General features: G+C 32.7%; 2 long non-coding RNA genes across 2 annotated transcripts; both read right to left on the bottom strand.

The window, feature by feature from the left end:
• Window positions 1-582: 582 nt before the first annotated feature.
• On the bottom strand, window positions 583-2,185 carry LOC118487147. The gene is made up of 3 exons (XR_004880448.1): window positions 1,724-2,185; window positions 1,445-1,492; window positions 583-756 (listed from the first exon to the last, which is right to left on the bottom strand). It is a non-coding gene; the product is annotated as an uncharacterized LOC118487147 (long non-coding RNA).
• A 1,691-nt stretch (window positions 2,186-3,876) lies between these two features.
• LOC118487146 lies at window positions 3,877-5,510 on the bottom strand. The gene is made up of 4 exons (XR_004880447.1): window positions 5,422-5,510; window positions 5,078-5,255; window positions 4,930-4,990; window positions 3,877-3,973 (listed from the first exon to the last, which is right to left on the bottom strand). It is a non-coding gene; the product is annotated as an uncharacterized LOC118487146 (long non-coding RNA).
• Between the last annotated feature and the right edge of the window lie 3,229 nt (window positions 5,511-8,739).

The raw sequence follows: 8,739 nt of genomic DNA, 5'->3' as shown, positions 1-8,739 counted from the left end.
ACCCTCGTTAATGCGAGCACGTTTCATGAATCTCGACCATTTGCATAACGCATAACGAAAACCTTCTCCTCTCTTTTCACGTCTGGTACGGTTGGTAAACTTCTGTTGCTCAGTCAAATGTAGAAGTCTGACGGTCATAGGTTTTAAATCAGAATCAAGTTTTATATACTAACAAATGAAAATTGTGTGAAGAATAAGGTATATTAACTAAACGTTAAAAAATGTGTGAATACTTACGGATTCTGATATTTAAATTTTTGAATAAACAAATGTGAAATTTTATTAATGTACGATGTGTTGGGGAATAAGTATATTAATTGATTAAAGAAATATTAATTATTGAAAGTTTAATATTATATTATTATAATTATATGTAATAATATATCAAAAATACGTTTAATATATTAATTTCTGAACACTATAGGTAATAATATATCAAAATAAATACAAACAAAGCTCTAGTTAAGCCTAACTCTAAATATTATGAAAGCATAATAATTCATCTATAAGGTACGAACTTACAACGCAACAGTTTAAAAAGAATTACTAATGGAATAACTTTTAAAATAAAGATTACATGAACAAAGTAGTTTTAAAAGTTTCGTTCTAAAAAAATCAACAGTCTCCCAACCTTTTCCATCATCTCCATCCATCTCGGTCCTTGATTCTAGAAGTTGCATCTCACATGAAGCATCACCACCTACTTAATGCGTTTTCACAAGAGCTTCGCTCGCCTCACTAATAGGGCATCAAATTCTAAAACCAAGTTTGAAGTCAACTAAAAGCTTTAATAGGTTATAAAAAACAATTGTGCTCTTTGCTAAATCATGCTCCATTTAAGAACCTCTATCTTAAGAAAGTTCCTAAAAATAATGTTCATAAAAATTTTGTATTATGCACAATAGGGTGAAAAAGACAAGATGGTCTTTTGACGACAAAAGTTCATTGATCCATAGAAAGACGACTTCAAAAGCAGGCTTATAATTCACATGCCTTCCAAAAGCTAATACATCTCAATCTTTTGTCAGCAAACCGAACCCGTGTGATACACTTCTTTGGGTTAATAAAAAAATTTAAATGAAAGTCATATAAAATAAATATATATCGTATTTATCAAATTTTTATTAAAAACTTCATATCAAATTTACATTTACATTCATAATAAATAGGCATGAATATAAGAGATAGCAAGAAACATTTGGATCACCGGCGGCACCAAAAAGGTGTTCTTAGGAGGTTTAAAGGACAATCTTTAATAAAATCTGGAACATGAATATGATATTAATCGATGATGTACCTTACTAAAAATAGCATTGCATGTGTTCTCAGCTAATTTCTTTTTAACTCTTGTAAATTAAAAATGTAATTTATATTTTTAGTTTTTACATGAAGATTAAGTAGGTAAATTTAGATTAGTATCTAAATGCGCAAATTGAACCATTACCAGAATTCCTCTTTAGTGCACTCCAATTGCTCAGCCTACCACCTACAACTTAAAAAAAAAAGGAGTGAGTTTAGCCAAGATTGTATCACCAACTTTCTTTTTGTTCCAACATATTAAGCATTGTTCTTATAATTTTTCTTTTTACATGAATAAGACTAATCATGTGGTCCTGATCAACTAAAACAATGATTTTAGGGAGGAATAATGTCAAATCCATACCTTACAAATTGAAAGAGAGAATGTCTGAAATAATTAACAAATAAATAAGTTACTGCATACCTAAACAACCCTGTTGCAGAAAACTTCCAATTTTTAAACCTCAGCCTTTTTCTTGAATCAACCCTCCCTCCCTCCTTCCGAGTCAGTAAACAACTAAAGTGCTTAAACCTAAAATAAGATGAAAGTGAGCTGAGATTAAAACGATTTCATAAATAATTATTAGATCCATTCATAATCATCTATAAAAGTAAGGGAGTGAGCATAAACCAATAGTAATTGCAAAAGTCATTGTTGGTTGGCTGCTTATATAATCAAATTAGAAGAAAAAAGATTAGAGCCTTGAAAAATTGTAATATACATCAGTTAAAGTATACAATACATAACAGATTACACATAAAAAGATGGTGTCTATGTCATAACAATTCAGGCTTATAGTAGGATGCAACAAATTGAAATATCGAGTGAATGAGTGAAGCTATAAAGATCTGCACCATGTCTTTCAAAAAGCATTGTAATTCAATTATTTCACAACTATAGGTGTAAATATGACATCATACCTGGAATTCTAGAAAAGGTTGTAGGGCTGAATCAAAGGCATTTTTGTTTTTGTTTTGGTTTCCCACATCTACGATACTCAAGTTAACTCATATAACGTTTGTGTACGGAGCTACATGATGATAGTTAAGATGATACACTAAACTATAACACATTATTTTGGAAAGAATCATAGCATGTATTTATGTTTGATATGTAGGCTTACTTAGTTATGTGGTCGTTTAGGTGACGTCAACTGTGGAAGTATATTAAATAAAAGAAATGAAAAGTATAGTTTTCACAATGGGATCTTTTGTTTTCGTCTTTTAGGTTTTACTAATAGTTTAAGTACCCGTGTGTTACACGGATTACCCAAAGTAAATTATATTATTTAACAGTGTTTAAATAAACTTTGAAATGAAAGAAGCGTTCCGTTACTTAAAAAGTAACCTCGTCAATTAGTTGATTAGATATAGGTTTACAAAATCACCTCTACAAAATTAGTTGATTAGATATGAACCTTTTTAGCCTGTATCTAAAACTACCCGTTTCACCAGTACCCAACCCGATTTTCCTGTAGTTACTTTTTTCAAGAGATTCCAAAAATTAAAAGTTTTCTTTTAAACTATTCATTTGACCAAACTAATTTTGCTCCAAACCCATATTGACCAGAACTTAATTAAGAATTTCTTAAATGAGCCAAACTCATTTTGCTCTAAACCCGTCTTAAACTGAAGTCATTTTAATCATAATCCATATTGACCCGAACCCATTCTGACCCAAAGTCATTTTAATCGGTGACCCGCACTTGCCCCACCCGCTCAGTTTGCTAGTTGGTCCAAATAGTTTCCTTAAAAGTTACGTGCCCATGTGGTGTGCAGATCACAATAAAAGTTACATGCCCATATATTATACAAACACTGTTTACCTTGGAAAAACATCCACTATTCCAACCTCTTAACTGTTGTACAAAAATCCTCCTTATGCTACCCCCGGTCTTGGTTTAACAGTAGTGTGCAGATCACAATATTCTTCACCAAAAATGAGTTTTAACAACATCAATTCAGTCCCTAAATAGTTAATGCCTACCTAAGAAATTTAGTTTAAACAAAGTTAATGATTACATTGAATATGAGTCACTAATTTAGTCCCTAAATAACTTCAGTTTATGTTTTATTCCTGCTTCTTTTTAAGTCACTGTAGACTCCCACATTCTCCTTAAATATTTTCACTACGTATGTTGTCTAAAAGTTTTGTAACCCAAAGATCGTAGGAGTTATGATTTTACGTATAGTTTAATAGGCAATTCTTCCACAAAAATAAAATTGTATCATGCACCCATGCACCTGGATTGCTTCTAGCCACCATTAGTTAACTTCAGCAAAAAATAAAATATTTGTATACTTATAATCACTTAAATTTTAAGGAAAATCAATAACGTCAAGCCTAGCTTTTACCTACATGGTACAGGCACCTAATCAGCCCCAAGGCTACAATTTTCTTTGCAGAAACTTCTAATTGTAGTAGTAGTCAGGCTTTATTGATAGTGATTAAAGTAAGATGTAACCAAATCATTGAGGATCAAAGAGTAGAAAAAGAATTAGTCAAACAAAAAATATAAATTTAAACTACTTTTTCAAACATGAATATGATGACTAATACCTTTTGTGATGTATGTTTGTCAATTTCATCCCTTGCGTTGGATTCGTGGTTTAAAAAAGCTTGAGGGTGCTCCTAAGCGTTTTCGTTCCAATTGCCGAAGCGCAAATGTGAGAGCTTCACGTATGGTAAAACAAATACTTTGTTAAATTACGCTAAAAACGCGAAACAAGAGATTGGATGCCCTAACAATGAAAGTGAATCAATACTTTTAGTGTTGCATAAGCCATCTTCTTGTTTCTCTTAAACATAATTGTAATCAATATTGCATTAAAGCCTAAGATGAAACAAAGTATTAAAAAATTCTAAACTAAATAACAACTTAGTTTGGGCCGAAACGGGTCAAAACTAATCAAGCTCGAGTTTTAATCAAATGTGAACTAATATAACCAAATTACATAAACTATATACGATAATAGTGCAAGCTCTAATCAAACTCAAGTATTAATCAGATGTAAACTAATAAAATCAAATTATATTAGAAACCGGACATCAAATTTCAAGCCAACATCATAGGGCAAGCTCTAATATAACTCAAGTCTTAATCAAATGTAAACTAATAACACCAAATTATATTAGAACTGGACATCAAATTTCATGCCAACATCTTAACCATTGCTAATCTTATATTCCACCTTTCCCTAACCAGTATCCAGGTAGGGTTCAGAAAATAAAAAGTTGGTTTTCTTACACCCACTGAGTTGGGAAATTATTATATTATTAAAGCACATTGGCAGAGCAACCCACAAAATAAATGTTGATAAGAGCCATATATAGATATCGTTCTACCAAACAAACAAAATAAATATGAAATGGGTCAACTTCAAACGAAATAGCGTTTAAGGTGGCACACGAAAAACCTTAACTGGCCCACCTGTTATTAGAATATTAGATGTTTACCACTCTTATTAAACAATTTGTGTCATTTGGTGCATAGTTTCTTTACATGGCCCAAATCATCTCATTTATTAATATATATAGATATATAGATTCCAGTAAAGAATACCATCATGTGTCAAAAAAATATGATCCATTAGTATGGAAAAAAGGCATAAAAGTTCGGGTACACTAACCTGTCCAGCCATGGTTGAAGAGCTGCATGATTTTCCCGACACCGAGTAACCTCTTATAATACTGATATGAAATAAATGAGTAAGTGTTATGAGTTAACAAATAATATATCAATGTTATAGTAATGAAAACAAAAAACAGAAGAGATACTTGCAACCCATGAATAGATTGTCCATATCACCGAAGAATCAAATTGGGCATCAGTAGGAACTTGACCCACAGATTTTCGTCTGATTTCATTGTCACTTTTTGGTGCCCTAACATCAGCCATTGGTGATGGTGGCACTTTAGCATCCACAGATGCAAACAAATGTTTGCTCAAAAAAACCTACATATTAAAAAATAATAAGAATCAACTTAAAATTTAATATAATACCACTTAATTAGCACAAAATTTCAAATTGTCTGATAGGCATTGATATACCTATTGATAACTTATAATTACCGACATTAATGCGAGAACTTATATCATCTTATTTAATAAAATGACAAACCTAAAGATGGACAACATCATGGTAAAATGACTGGATGGTAGCATTACCAGCAACATCTTGCCTACAATCAAGGAAAATTGATGTAAAACTTCTCAATTTTTCAAGAAAATAGTAAATAATATATGTAGGCACTTCTACTTTTCAAGTATTAAATATTTATATGCATCATGTACAATTAAAGAAACATAAAACAACATTCCTTTGGTTGGCAATAAAAAATCAAAAGAGACGTTAATAAAAATATCCAGAGGAGAGGAGTGCGAATAGGGTTTTGTAGAAAGAAATTAGGGGGTTTCTTTTGTAACAGAACACCAAGCTTTAACAAACTTGAAGTCGCTACGGCTTCTAAGATAACATCATATCCGATAGTTCACATCGAAGAAGTGGCGATGATACGGTGGTGTGCAACCTCCATGGCATCGTATCCGATTTTTAGGCGACCACTACCACCATCAGTTCCAATCACCGTGGCCACCAAATCGGAACCAAGAAACGCACCACAACAACAAAGTAGAGAACTATTAGAAAGAATGAATTGAATTGAAAGAAGATCCGGAATTAGGAAGATTGATCATACCTGATGTTGAATCGTTCGAATGGCTTAAACCAGAATGGAGGATGGAGATGATGGAAAATACAGATGAAGGCTGTGTGTAGGGTTTTGAAAAAACATTGGATGACTTACCTGCTTCCTAACTGGATGTAATATCTGTAATATGAGTTGAGATGCTTTTGAACCTATCATTTCCAAAGTTCCAAGTCTCTCCTCAATAGGCAAAACTCTCATTAACCTGAAAAACTAATACATGATTATGGCATCTCAAAAAAATAGAAGGGATTTAATACTTTTAGATCAATGTAACTTACATAATAGAAATCCCAGGCTGCAGAAGCGCAATTTTTTCAGCGATGCAGCCCTGCACGAGCTTCCAGATAAAGAAAATGACCTTTTTTGGAACCCGTATGTTGCATCTAAAACCTTCAGCCGCCACTTTGTTCCAGATCTGATTTGTCACCTCATCTCTAAACTGAGTGACTGAGAAATTTTTTCCCTCTCCATCCGCGCATTGACCCCCAACTTTTCTGCCCTACCTACTCCAGCTTTGACAGTGTCTTTCAAAACCGAGAAAATATCCTTCTAATTTCCAACCAACACTTCCTAAAGCAAATATACCAGCACCAGCAACGCTTGAGAAAACGGGTTATTAATCAGCTGTTAAAAGGCTCTTATTCTTCATGATTTACAAACTAAAAATGAACTATAAAATCAAACAAAAAATACTATCATCCAAAAATATAAATAAGAGTTCCAATTCAAAGTGAACGATTCAAACTTGGCTATCCAAAACTGTTAATTTACCCCTAACTATCATGAAGTTCCTAATCAAAATTAGTTCTCGTAAAGACTACTAAATGATTATTGCAATACAAAAAAAAAACGAAATACCATATATAAATTTATTCGAGTAAAGAATACCATCATGTGTCAAGAAAGGATTATCCATTTTCCATTAGTATGGAAAAAAGGCATAAAAGGTCAATTGCTCAACTTTACCAATAACTGTTGATTTGCTCGACTTTACTACTAACTGATGATTTGAGCTACGGCAGGGTTCTTGATTATCAGAAACTTGCTTTATTTTCAACTTTTCAGATGAACAATCTTCAACAACAGTCGGTGGTGGTAATGTACCATTTTCAGCTCTATCAGCTGCATCTTAATCTTTAATTGAGCAATTAAGATCATTAGGCAACCAAAGACATAAATTTGAAGCTGTTAACGGAATCACGAAATTAGTTATGCAATAATGTGTTAATTCACAACTGTGTAAACTCGATAGCAACTTACTTTGGACCGGTGCATCCCATTGTTGTCCCTAGACCACCGTTAAGCTTTAGCACCACAAGCTTATCCAACAGACTCTTGGTTTCACCAGCATCTGCAATAATCACAACAAATTCACAGAAAATAGATCAAGCATACACTCTTATCTTGTTACATAATGATACTAAGTTATGCCAAATCGTAATGTACATTTAGAACCAATCATAGATTAAGCCATTAGTTTAAATACAGGTGACAAAGTATCAATAGCACCAATTAAAAGATCAAACTATTACCTTCTGGCACATTTGATAGGGTATCATAGGGCACAACAATCTTGTCAGTAGGTGTTTGGATCTTACTCCATTCAACATGTTGTGCTTCGCCACTTTGTGTACACAATTTTTCATGAAAACAAAACAGAAAACAAAAATTCAGACCTGACAATCCACCTCTTTCTTACCATTTAACTTCTAATTTCATAAATAAGCAATCATCTCAACACATCTGGTGGATTTCCCTATTTTCCTTTTCCCTTCTACTTGATTCATGAACAAATCCACAATGTCCTAATTTTTTTTATTACTAATTTAACAAAACATAACTATGCTCTTTCTGGCAATTCAAGTTTAAGTTTGACAAATAGGCAATCATGTCAACATGTGGTGGTTTTCTCATTTTCCTTTGAACAAATTTACAATTTTCTAAAAGAAATATATAACTACAAATTTAACTAAACCTAACTGTGCTTGTTCCTTATAACTGCTGACATTTCATTCAATATCAGGAAACAATCCAGCTCTTTCTGGCAATTCAAGCTTTCGTTTGAAAGAACAACCAACGTTTAAGAAACCAAGAGAGAATGATTAAGTAGATACCTGTTTAGATCGAAGAACACACCAGATTTTAGGCAAGATTGATGGAATCAGAATCGCTTTTTGATAGTTAGGGTTTCAATTACAAATAGCGATTGATATACCCATCAATTCTATAACATAGCAAGCAACATGCAAAACAATGAACCAAAAATTTCTTGATGAAGAAGGTGAAGTTAGGGTTTCAATAGAGATGGTGTCACGAAGAAGAATCCTCAAATTTCTTGATGAAGAATATGAAATAGGAGATGATGTTGGCAGAGAAGTGGCATCAATTGTTGGAGGAGGAAATTAGGGTTAGGAATGGCAAAGGAAAAGAGACTATATATTCGGGTGACTCAAATCCAGATTCTGACCCGAAAAAAGAAACGGATCCCGCGTGCAAAAGAAAAAGGGAGTATTTAGAGTTGTTTCCCTCCCAAAATCACATTCTACTCAAGCAATGGTTGCCACATCATCAATTTGGCTTCACCATTCAAGGACAAATAGCCCAAATCATCTCCTTTATTAATATATATAGATCTCTTAGCATTCTCGATCAATAAGATTTTTAATAACATTTCTACATATCTCACTTTTTTTTATCGACGTCGATTATTAATATCATAGGATTCAACT

Source organism: Helianthus annuus, chromosome 15, assembly GCF_002127325.2.
Source record: "Helianthus annuus cultivar XRQ/B chromosome 15, HanXRQr2.0-SUNRISE, whole genome shotgun sequence".
Taxonomy (NCBI): domain Eukaryota; kingdom Viridiplantae; phylum Streptophyta; class Magnoliopsida; order Asterales; family Asteraceae; genus Helianthus; species Helianthus annuus.
The sequence above is the reverse complement of the archived record's forward strand: the minus strand, read 5'-3'. Positions and strand labels throughout refer to the sequence as shown.